The following is a 12,805-nucleotide window of genomic DNA, read 5'->3' as shown; positions in this document are numbered from 1 at the left end:
TCTTTCAATTCACCCCTGGTACAGAAAATTAATTACTCTATGATTTTTCTAACCTCGGTATTATTATCATTTGAGGCCAGATAATTCTTTATGATGGGGCTGTCCTATGTATTGTAGAAAATGTAGCAGCACCTGTGGCCTTTTACGCTACAGACCACAGCTTCCCTTACCCTCTCGCCTCAGTCATTCACATGCTAAAACGTGTCCAGACATTACCAATGTCCCTAAGGGTCACAATCACTCCTGGATGGGAAGCACTGGTCTACCATGACTCAGCAGAACCAAGGAAAGGAAAATGCAGAGAAAACGAAGTGAGGGGAAAACCCTGGTTTCCCCAAGGCCCAGAACAGACTGGAACTAAGCTACCAGTCTCTGGGCAAGAGAGGAAGCCTCAGGTCTACAACAGAAGCACCAGTGCCATTTGCCGAATAACCAGATGAACAAATTTTAGTGGCCCAAAGCTCCAGAGGACGAGACCCTTGCTGGTTCACTGCCTGGGGAATGATTGGGGTTCCAAAAGAATATGAGGGAACTTTGGGGGTTCACCAACCTGATTGTGGTGATGGCTTCCAAGTGTACACAGAGACCTTCACGTGGAGACCCCAGGGAAGGACTTGGGGGGCTATGAAGAAAGGGGGTGATGGACCCTTGCTCCTCAGCTTTGACAAAGCCTGAGTCCTCATTCTGTCTGTGAGAAGTATCCTAATCTCTTGGCTGCCTTACTTCCCCTGCTTGACTTAAGCCGAAACAATGACAGAGGGCAGTGCAGCCCTGTGCTCTACAGAGCGGGCTCCCCAGGTGATCAGGCCTAAGAAAGAATATATAAAATCCTGTGAAACCTTCCTTGCTAAGAATGCTCTCAATTAAATGATAAAGGTCTGAGCAGGAAATGCATTTGTTTCCCAAAGTTTTGTAGCCCTTTAGCTAACAGACCCTGACTCAGAATAGGCCCTCATACTTCTTTGTATGCTATCTATTGTTTGATCCTTACTGCCTGACAATTATTAATGAACTTTACCTGTATTCCTGCACAAACTAAACCCAACAAAAGCCTGTCCCAGCAAGGGTTAGGGTGCTCTCCCCTTGATAGAATGGCTAGGCTGCTTCGAGGCGCTTCCCCCTTAAGGGAGTAGCTATGCTGTCCCTTTTCCTCCACAGAACTCGGTAGTCCATGTGAATTTGTCTCAAGTCTCATCCATAATGCCGCAGACACTGTCTGTGTCAATAAACAATGACTTTTATTTATGACATGAATCACACTGTAAAGAAGATGAAGGGAAAACAAAAATTTAGAAAAGTCATTCTGGTGGAAGAAAACAAATTCTATTGAGACAGAAAGCACAGGTTCAACAAGGGGCCCTATGCATGGCCCTGGGACATGCTCCAAGGTCAGCACTTCCAGCTGGGTGAGAAGCAGGGGAGGGTTCTCCAGACAGGGTCACTGCTCTTATCTGAGGAGATGCTCAGGGTTGGGGACCCAGGCAGCAACCTCACTTCCAGACAACAGAGCCCCACAGAACTTGGAACCCTGGTAACCAGGCAGCCACATTCTGAAACTGCCCCTCCCCTGGTTCACTTAGGTAGACGTATTTCAACCAGCAGGATGTTTTCTTGTTGTCTGACTGTATCCTGAGCTAAGGCCTCAAAAGAAGGAGTGGTGACAGTGTGTTTTGGCCACCCACAACCCCCTGGATCCAGACTCAACCTAGATGCCTGTGGCCCTTTTCAGGTGGAACCCAGAGGTAACACACAGGGAAGCCCAGGGCAGTTTTGTTTGGGCCAGGCCAACACTCTGATCCCATTTGAGCAGTCCTATGTCACCTACCTGTGCGTGTGTATAAGGGGACTCACATGAATAGGGCCTTCCCTCAGCAAGAACAGACAGAGGAAGGTGAGAAGCCTAGTGGGCCAGTCACATTCCACCCCAAGTCAAGGCTGCCTGGATGGACATGGAGTATGGCGCCTGCCCGAGGTTCAGCCCAAGCCCAGGAGGTGAATCTCATTTCCCCTGGGCAGATGTGTGTGTAGACACAGGGCTGGGCCTGATCCTAGAGCAGAAGGTACAGTGGGCAGGAGCAACAGCAACTAGGGCTCAGAAGGGCTCTAGGCCTTGGGACTGGCTGTCAGTCACTGTATTACAGAGCTCAGCCCAGGTCCTGTGGCACCTTTCTCTTTGAGAAAGACCCTGGCCCTGTCTCCACCACTCAGGGGCATGTATGCCACACAAGTGTGGGCCAGAGAAGGCCCATTGTGACAATAGCCACACAGGGTTGTGCCCGTTGTGACTGGGAGTCTGGTACCCATGGATGGCCAAAATAGATTCTTCACCTGAAGCTATCCAGGCTCCACAGGCAGCTCAAAATTTCAGAATCCATCTTGGAGCATAGTGGCTATGTTACTGCAAGTGGCCAAATGATGTGGAGCCCAAGGGTGAGAGGGTGGAAGAGAGGGGTGTGAGTTGGAGGTACAATCAAGTATATGGGGTAGGGTGGTGCCAGACACACAAGAAGCCCCCACAGGGGCTGCCCAGGCGCAAAGGCCAGCCTCACACCACCAACTGCTGGTCTGTCCATTGGGAGGACATCCTGCAGTGGGTCCTGGGCTGTGGCTTCTCTGGAAAGTTGTGGCTGTGTTTTATCTGTGGGGGGACATGGAAACCCAGGCCCGTGGGTGATTGTTCTTGCAACTCCAGTAGGAGCTCAGGGGGTGAAGCCTGCTTTTGCTTCAGCACTTGTCCTACATCTGGAAGAGCTGGATGCAGGGTCAGACCAGGAGGGGTGCCCATCCCCACCAGCTGGTCCTGCCATCTCCAGCAGCTGCTATAGCTCCAGCGCTGGTGCCCAGGTCAGGCTGTGCAGCACCTGCTGATCTGACTGAGGCCCCACCCTACCTGCCCTGGTTCCCACCACAGGGAAGGAGCTGCCCCTACAAAATGCACCAGGGCCAATTCTAGAGCTGTCTGTTATTGAACCAGCCCTCCTACTCCCACCAGCAGTTGTCACCTTTTCCTTTTATATTGTTATACTTCCCCTTTCTACAGGGCATGATTAAGATTTAAGTATTGTTCATATTGTAAATTGGGCTATCTCTGAGCATATGGGCATTCACAACACTGCACAAGGATCACCACTGACCAGCTACTGGATGTCCCATCCCCGAAAGGGAAACAAACCCTGCACTGAAAGTGCTGACTCCCTACTTCTCCCACCCCTGGCAACCCCTGATGAGCTCTCTCCCTCCTTTTTTAACTTATTCTGGACATTTCCTTATGTGGAATCTTACAATGGGTGTCTTCTTCTGTTTGCTCACATACTTCTGTTATTTAAGATGAAAATCCCAGAGGCATTAAAGATGTTATATAGAAAGAGAAGCCCTTTTGGTAAGTTTGTGCATAATCTTGGGGTAGACACCGCTGCACTAAGTGTGAGGTGGGGATCAGAAGCAAGTGGGACAATAGCTGGCTCATCCTGTGCCCAGACAAAATGAAAAGATACAGAAATCTGGGAGGACAAACCACAAGCTGGACAGCATTCCTCATGACACAAGGCCAGAGGGAGGTGTCACGCAAGTCTGTTTTTTAAAGGGACAAAGGTGCGCACGTGCACTTCCAGTGAGAGGCACTGCACACGTCTCTACATGTCAGAGATGCCCAACCTCCCAGATGGGGACACACCCACTGTCAACACTGGAGACAGAGCACTGTCACCCTCAGACTGGCAGGATTCTGTTCTGGTGGCTACCAGCCCTGGGGACACAGTGAGGTAGCAGAGGCCCCAGCTGATCCCCTGCAGAGAAGGGGGAAAGGCCCTTCCTCCCTTGGGAGAACAGTGTGCAGGACCCGTCCCAGTTCCACAGGTGCACACCTTCACCTGGCATTATTCATCCAAGAGGTCCCCTCACAGCAAGTCTTGCACAGTTCTTCAAAGGTATATTTCCAAGGCTCCCCATCCAAGCACTGATGAAACTGCTAGGAACTGGGAAGAGCACTAATGTTCACCAAGAGGATGGGATCCACTAATCCTGGTCCACGTGGACGAGGAAAGCTGAGCAGCTGCTAATATGGATGCAGGGGTCTCTGCATGCCGACAGATAAAGACCTCAGGAGTCTTCTCTGGTGAGACACGTGGACCAGTGGTGTGCATCCAGGGTCCTACCCATTAGATGATGTACATGTAATTTCCTCAGGCAGACACACGTGACAATTATTCTTCCTGAATAGCTGCTTTTGGGTACTTTTTTCCTCAAGCATCAATGATTCCTCTCCATTCTTCAAACTGTCATTCTCAGGCTTAGAAACTGGAAACCACAGAGACCAGGTTCCTATAGTTCTCCAACATCACCTCCCCTTGCACAGGATCCAGCCCAATCCTCTGGGGTGGAGTCCATGGCCGTATCCTTGAATGTCACGGATGCCTGGGATTCGGCTGTGAGGCACAGAGCTGCCACTTCTCCCTTTTCTGTGCTCGTCTCTTGGGAAGAGGAAGAATCCTGGGAAGACACAGTTCTCTTTTTAGGCATTTCAGCCCAGTCTCTCTCCATGATCACCAGTCTGCCCAGTTCTGAAGATTCTGATCTCCCCACCCCTTCAGTTCAGACCTCTGGACACAGCCTCCTGGCCCTCCTTCCCACCTTCCCTCTGGGGGCTCTGGGGAAAGGCCTGGATCAGGTAGGGTCAGTTTCTTCCTCAGTCCTATGAGGGTGGCACCTGGAAGCCTGGGGACGGCATCCCTGAGAAAGGATCCTCAGATGCCTGCTCCTGCAGCTCGGAGCTGTATCTCCCATCTGGGCTTGACAAAGGCTATGAACTTCTTCGGCCAGCTTGGATTCCAAATTAACATTTATTTATTTATTTATTTTTTTGACAGAGAGACATGTTTATCTCTGTTTGGAAAATTGCAGTACAACACTCCGGCATTTCAATTATATAACTATGAGTGCATTAAGTGCTCTGCTAATTGCTGCCAGGGGACACCTGGCTTTGTTAAAGTTTACAGTCCAGTTGAGTAGACAAAATAAACAGGAGATGATGACGATGAATCCAGGATACACGTAGTTAAACAGGTGGTAGCTGTGGGATATGCTATAAGGAACACTGGAGGGAGAGATGCTGGTTTTTTGAGATAATTGGGACACATCATAAAAAGAAAGTGCTATTTAGATTTGGTTTTGAAGCTGTGTTAAGCACCTCATCTATTGTCATGCAACCGTTAGCTATTCCAAAAATCCAGTTTTATTAGTGCTGTTCTTTATTTTTTCCAATTTTTTAAAATTTAATTATTTTTCAAGTACAATTTTCTGTCTATTACTCCTATCCCATCCCACCCCCATGCTCCCCCCTCCCTCCCATTTCCACCCTTCTCAGTTGTTGTCTATGTATCCTTTATATATGTTCCTCTAAATCTCTCCCCTCTCCCCTCTGGTCACTGTCAGCCTGTTCTCTATTTCAGTGTCTTTGGTTATATTTTGCTTGATTGTTTGTTTTGTTGTTTAGCTTCCTGTTAAAGGTGAGATCATATGGTATTTGTCCTTCAACACCTGGCTTATTTCACTCAGCATAATGCTTTCCAGTTCCATCCATGATGTTGCAAAAGGTAAGAGCTCCTTCTTGCTCTCTGTAGCATGAAATTCCATTCTACATATGTACCATAGTTTTTTAATCCATTCATTTACTGATGGGCACCTAGGTTGCTTCCAACTCTTGGCTATTGTAAATTGTGCTGCTATGAACATTGGGGTGCATAGGTTCTTTGGGACTGGTGTTTTAGGGTTCTTAGGATACAATCCCACCAGTGGAATTGCTGGGTCAAAAGGCAAGTCCAATTTTAGTTTTCTGAGAAAATTCCATACTGTTTTCCATAATGGTTTTACCAGTCTGCGATCCCACCAACAGTGGACCAGAGTCCCCTTTTCCCAACACCCTCTCCAACATTTGTTTTTTATTGCTTTGTTTATGATAGCCATTCTCACCGGTGTAAAGAGGTATCTCATTGTGGTTTTAATTTGCATCTCTCTGATAGCAAGCAATATTGAGCATCTCTTCATGTGTCTCTGGATCCTCTGTATGTCCTCCTTGAAGAAGTATCTGTTAAGTCCTTTCCCCATTTTTTAATTGGGTCAGTTGTCTTCTTAGAGTGAAGTCGTGTGAGTTCTTCGTACATTTTGGAGATTAAACCTTTGTCTGGGGTATCATTGGCAAATATGTTTTCCCATACAGTTGGCTGTCTTTTTATTTTAATGCTGCTTTCTTCAGCTGCACAGAAGCTTTTTATTTTGATGAGATCCCATTTGTTTATTCTTTCCTTTATATTCCTTGCTCTAGGGGACATATCAGTAAAAATGTTGCTCCTGAAATATCTGATATTTTCCTGCCAATGTTCTTCTCTAGGACTTTAATGGTGTAACTGCTTATATTTAAGTCTTTTATCCACCTTGAATTTATTTTGGTGTATGGTATAAGTTGGTGCTCGAGTTTCATTTTTTTGCACGTAGCTGTCCAGTTCTCCCAACACCATTTTTTGAAGAGGCTATCTTTAACCCATTTTATGTTACTGCCCCCTTTGTCAAATATTAATTGACTGTAGAGAGTTGGGTTTATTTCTGGGTTCTCTATTCTGTTCCATTGGTCTATGTGCCTGTTTTTATGCCAGTACCAGGCTGTTTTGATTACAGTGGCCTTGTAATACAGTTTGATATCAGGTATTGTGATCACTCCTACTTTGTTCTTCTTTCTTAACATTGCAGCTGCTATTCAGGGTCTTTTATGGTTCCATATAAATTTTTGAAGTGTTTGTTCTATGTCTGTGAAATATGCCATTGATACTTTAATAGGTATTGCATTGAATCTGTAAATTCCTTTGGGTAATATGGCCATTTTGATGGTGTTAAATCTTCCAATCCATGAACGCGGTATATGTTTCCATTTGTTTGTGTCTTCCTTGATTTCTTTCTTCAGTGTTCTTTAGTTTTCTGCATACAAGTCTTTTACCTCCTTGGTTAGGTTTATTCCCAGATATTTTATTTTTGTTTTTGCTATATCGAATGGGATTTTTTTCTTGATTTCTGCTTCTGCTGCTTCATTGTTAGTATACAAAAATGCCTTTGATTTCTGGATATTGACTTTGTATCCCGCTGTTTTGCCAAATTCATTTATTAGTTCCAGCATTTTTTTGGTAGAGTCTATAGGATTTTCCATGTACACTATCATGTCATCTGCAAACAATGACAGTTTTGTTTCCTCCTTCCCAATTTGAATGCCTTTTATTTCCTTTTCTTGCCTAATCGCTGAGGCTAAAACTTCCAATACTATATTAAATAGAAGTGGTGAAAGTGGACAATCTTGTCTTGTTTCTGATCTTAGTGGAAAAGCTTTTAGTTTTTGCCCATTGAGTATGATGTTGGCTGTAGGTCTTTCATATATGGCCTTTATTATATTGAGGAATGCTCCCTCTATTCCCACTTTGCTGAGTACCTTTATCATAAATGGGGGTTGTACCTTATCAAAAGCTGTTTTCAAGTCTATTAATATGACCATGTGCTTTTTGTCTTTGCTTTTCTTTATGTGATGTATTACATTTACTGATTTGTGGATATTGAACCATCCTTGCATCCCTGGGATGAATCCCACTTGGTCGTGGTGTATGATCTTTTTGATGTATTGTTGGATACGATTTGCCAATCTTTTGTTGAGGATTTTAGCATCTATGTTCATCAGCAATATTGGCCTGAAGTTTTCTTTCTTTGTTGTGTCTCTATCTGGTTTTGGAATTAGGATGACACTGGCTTCATAAAAAGAGTTTAGGAGTTTCCCATCATTTTAGATTTTTTGGAATAGTCTGGGAATGATAGGGGTTAGATCTTCCTCAAATGCTTTGTAGAATTCTCCTGTGAAACCATCTAGTCCAGGGCTTTTGTGTGATGGGAGTTTTTTTTATTACTTCTTCAATTTCATCTGCTGTTATTGGTCTGTTCAGGCTTTCTACTTCTTCTTCATTGAGCTTTGGAAGATTATATTTTTCTAGAAATCTGTCCATTTCACCTAGGTTTTCAAATTTATTGGCATACAGTTCTGCAGAGTAGTTTCTTACAATCCCTTCTATTTCTGTGGTATCAGTTGTAATCTCTCCTCTTTCATTTCTGATTGTGTTTATTTGGGTCCTCTCTTCTTTTTTAAAATAAATATTTTTTATTTTTTTAAAATAAAATATTAAATATTTTTTTAAAATAAAGGTTTTACTGAAATTATGGAAGGTGAGTTTAAAAACGTTTACTTTTGTTTTAATAGGATCTACTATACACCAATATTCTAATGCTCATCACTCTGCAATGCAATCATCTACATCTCCTGGTTCCCTCTTCAATTTTTAGAGTAAACAATGCACACATTGGAGTAAACTAAATGAAATCAAGGTGAAATAAAGCCTCATAAAATAAGTCTTTCCTAAGTAACAAATTATGGTTTTTGAGTAATTTTACAACCCAATAATTAGGTTCTCCCATCCAAGTACTAACCAGGCCCGACCCTGCTTAGCTTCCGAGATCAGACGAGATCGGGCGCGTTCAGGGTGGTATGGCCGTAGACCCAATAATTAGTTTCTGTTTATTTTCCAAAGTCCCTATTGCCTTTCATTATGTTATCTTAATACATCACTATCAATGTGTTGGTTTTTGTTCCTGCAGAAGTGGCTGCTGAGCCAAGGATTAATGTGCAAACACTATTGGAAGGAGCAAGGAACACGGATGGGAGAGAGGAGAAGTGGATGCACAAAAGAAAATATATCGAATAAAGCTTACACCATGTCAGGCACTGCTGAGAATGAACAAGAGTTTCATCCTGTCATGAAATTCCAGCAAGTGGTACGAAATCTAAACCTCAGCATTATCCCAGATAAAGGATGAAAGATACACTATATCCCACACCTCTCCATCAAAAAATGTAAGACATAATTCTCTGTCACTTTTGCTGCCATGTATGGGGCAAAGTATGTTCTAGCTGGTGCTGGATGTTGGCAGCCACACAGTGGAAGTAGCAAGAGGATCCCAGGGAATGTGGGAGGAATGTGGGAGGAATGTGGGAGGAATGTGGGAGGAATGTGGGAGGAATGTGGGAGGAATGTGGGAGGAGCCATGGACTACTCCATGCTTCCTTGCAGACTCACTTCTGGAAATACTCTTCCCCCAAAGTAAATTAAGTTCGAAACATGTTCTACCTGTGTGTAACTATTATTCCTGATGCACTTCCACAGAATTTAAAATAATTATTCCAAAATAATTAAAACATGTGAGAAAACAAATTTTATTTTATTGTATTCATTATTACTTGTTTTTGGTTCCTAGAGGGCATATCTCAAAATTGCAATTATGGAAAATGTAAAAGAAAATGGGAAAGGAAGGATGATGAGTGGAAGAAACAATCACAAGGACTGACGTGTATCAATTTTCCCAGGCAGTGATTTCTATGTCATCTGAAGAAAACACCTTTAAAACCTAGATTCCTCCTTTGAAGTTGAAATCACATCACTGTAGTTGTGAAAGGGAGGATAGCAAAGTCACCTGGCCAGGCTGTAGTCCGCCTCAATGTCAGACTTTTCTTTTGAAAAGTGAAGTAAATGAGAGACAATACCTCAAAGAAATGTTTTTAACATGAAATTAAGTCATTCATGTGAAGAAACACGTAGAGTCCTGATATTGTAAACATTTTGTTCTGATTACTGCATGCTTTTCACTCCGTTTCTTCTGGGGAAAAAAAAAACAAGCATACAAGCAAATTAAGGTGAAGATCAATCAGGTATGAGGACAACTTTCTGGGAAACTAAGTCAGCACTTGAAATGCCAAGTGCTTTAAATTTAAACTTAGAAGTCTTTTTCTTTTATTTATTTGTTAAATTTAACTCTTGTTCAAGTACCGTTTTCTTTCTTGTATTCCCAGCCCTGCCCCCCCAAGTGCTCCCCACCTTCCACCCATCTCTGCCCCCCACCTCAGTTATTGTCCATGTGTCCTTTATACTTGTTCATGTGAGTCCTTCCCCTTTTCCCCTGTGATTCTCTCCCCTCTCCCCTCTGGACCCTGTCAGAACGTTCTGTATTTCAGTGTCTTTGGTTACATTTTGCTTGCTTGTTTGTTTTGTTGTTTAGATTCCTGTTAAAGGTGAGATCATATGGTATTTGTCTTTCACCGCCTGGCTTATTTCACCCAGCATAATGCTCTCCAGTTTCATCCATGATGTTGCAAAGGGTAGGAGCTCCTTCTTCCTTTCTGCTGCATAGAATTCCACTGTGTAAATGTACTACAGTTTTTTGATCCAGTCATTGACTGATGGGCATCTAGGTTGCTTCCAATTCTTGGCTATCATAAATTGTGCTGCTATGAACATCGGGGTGCATAGGTTCTTTTGGATTGGTGTTTCAGGGTTCTTAGGATATACTCCTAATAGTGGAATTGCTGGGTCAAAAGGCACATCCATTTTTAGTTTTCTTAGAAAATTCCATACTGCTTTCCATAGTGGTTGTACCAGTCTGCAATCCCACCAACAGTGAACTAGAGTCCCGTTTTCCCCACAACCTCTCCAGCACTTGTTGTTTGTTTCTTTGTTTATGATAGTCATTCTGACTGGTGTAAAGTGGTATCTCATTGTGGTTTTAATTTGCATCTTTCTGATAGCTAGCGATATCGAGCATCTTTTCATGTGCCTCTTGATCCTCTGTATGTCTTCCTTGGCGAAGTGTCTGTTCAAGTCCTTTGCCCATTTTTTAATTGGGTTGCTCATCTTCTTTGAGTGGAGACATGTGAGTTCTTTGTATATCTTGGAGATTAAACCTTTTTCTGAGGTATCATAGGCAAATATGTTTTCCCAAACTGTTGCTTCTCTTTGCATCTTGATACTGTTTTCCTTAGCCATGCAGAAGCTTTTAATTTTGATGAGATCCCATTTATTTGTTCTTTCCTTTATGTCCCTTGTTCTAGGGGATGTATCAGTAAAAATATTGCTGCGTGGAATATCTGATATTTTCCTGCCAATGTTCTCCTCTAGGGTTTTCATGGTTTCACGGCTTATATTTAAGTCTTTCATCCACCTTGAATTGATTTTGGTGTATGGTGTAAGTTGGTGCTTGAGTTTCATTTTTTTGCATGTGGCTGTCCAGTTTTCCCAACACCATTTGTTGAAGAGGCTATCTTTACTCCATTTAATGTTACTGCCCCCTTTGTTGAATATTAATTGACTGTAGAGAGTTTGGTTTATTTCTGGGCTCTCTGTTATATTCCATTGGTCTATGTGCCTGTTTTTATGCCAGTACCAGGCTGTTTTGATTACAGTGGCCTTGTAATACAGTTTGATATCAGGTATTGTGATCCCTCCTACTTTGATCTTCTTTCTCAAAATTGCAGCTGCTATTCGGCGTCTTTTATGGTTCCATATAAATTTTTGAAGTGTTTGTTCTAAGTCTGTGAAATATGCCATCGGCACTTTAATAGGTATTACAATGAATCTGTAATTGCTTTGGGTAGTATGGACATTTTGATGATGTTAATTCTTCCAATCGATGAACACGGTATATGTTTCCATTTGTTTGTGTCTTCCTTGATTTCTTTCTTCAGTGTAGTGTAGTTTTCTGCATACAGGGCTTCTACCTCCGTGGTTAGGTTTATTCCCAGATATTTTATTTTTGCTTTTGCTATATCGAATGGGACTTTTTTCTTGATTTCTGCTTCTGCTGCTTCATTGTTAGCATACAAGAATGCCTTTGATTTCTGGATATTGACTTTGTAACCCACTGTTTTGCCATATTCATTTATTAGTTTGAGCAGTTTTTTGGTAGAGTCTATAGGATTTTCCATGTACACTCTCATGTCATCTGCAAACAATGACAGTTTTGTTTCCTCCTGTCCGATTTGGATGCTTTTTATTTCCTTTTCTTGTCTGATTGCTGTGGCTAGAATTTCTAATACTGTATTTAATAGAAGTGGTGAAAGTGGACAACCTTGTCTTGTTCCTGATCTTAGTGGAAAAGCTTTTAGTTTTTGCCAATTGAGTATGATGTTGGCTGTAGGTCTCTCATATATGGCCTTTATTGAGGAATGCTCCCTCTATTCCCACTTTGCTGAGTGTCTTAACCATAAATGGGTTTTGTACCTTATCAAAAGCTTTTTCCATGTCTATTGATATGATCATGTGGTTTTTGTCTTTGCTTGTGTTTATGTGGTGTATTACATTTACTGGTTTACGAATATTGAACCATCCTTGCATCCCTGGGATGAACCCCACTTGGTCGTGGTGTATGATCTTTTTGATGTATTGTTGGATACAATTTGCCAATATTTTATTGAGGATTTTAGCGTCTATGTTCATCAGCGATATTGGCCTGAAGTTTTCTTTTGTTGTTGTGTCTCTGTCTGGTTTTGGATTTAGCATGATGCTGGCTTCACAAAAAGAGTTGGGGAGTTTTCCCTCCTTTTGGATTTTTTGGAATAGTCTGTGAAGAATCGGGGTTAGTTCTTCCTTAAAAGCTTTGTAGAATTCTCCTGTGAAACCATCTGGTCCAGGGTTTTTGTGTGATGGGAGTTTTTTGATTACTGCTTCAATTTCATCTGCTGTTATTGGCCTGTTCAGGTTTTCTGCTTCTTTTTCAGTGAGCTTTGGAAGATTATATTTTTCTAGAAATTTGTCCATTTCATCTAGGTTTTCAAATTTCTTGGCTCTGCAAATTACAGCTCTGCATAATAATTCAAATTTCTTGGCTCTTTCAAATTATAGCTCTGCACAGTAATTCCTTACAATCCCTTCTGTTTCTGTGGTATCAGTTGTAATCT

Source organism: Sturnira hondurensis, unplaced genomic scaffold (assembly GCF_014824575.4).
Source record: "Sturnira hondurensis isolate 20B ecotype Veracruz unplaced genomic scaffold, ASM1482457v3 Scaffold0003693, whole genome shotgun sequence".
NCBI lineage: Eukaryota > Metazoa > Chordata > Mammalia > Chiroptera > Phyllostomidae > Sturnira > Sturnira hondurensis.
The sequence above is the reverse complement of the archived record's forward strand: the minus strand, read 5'-3'. Positions refer to the sequence as shown.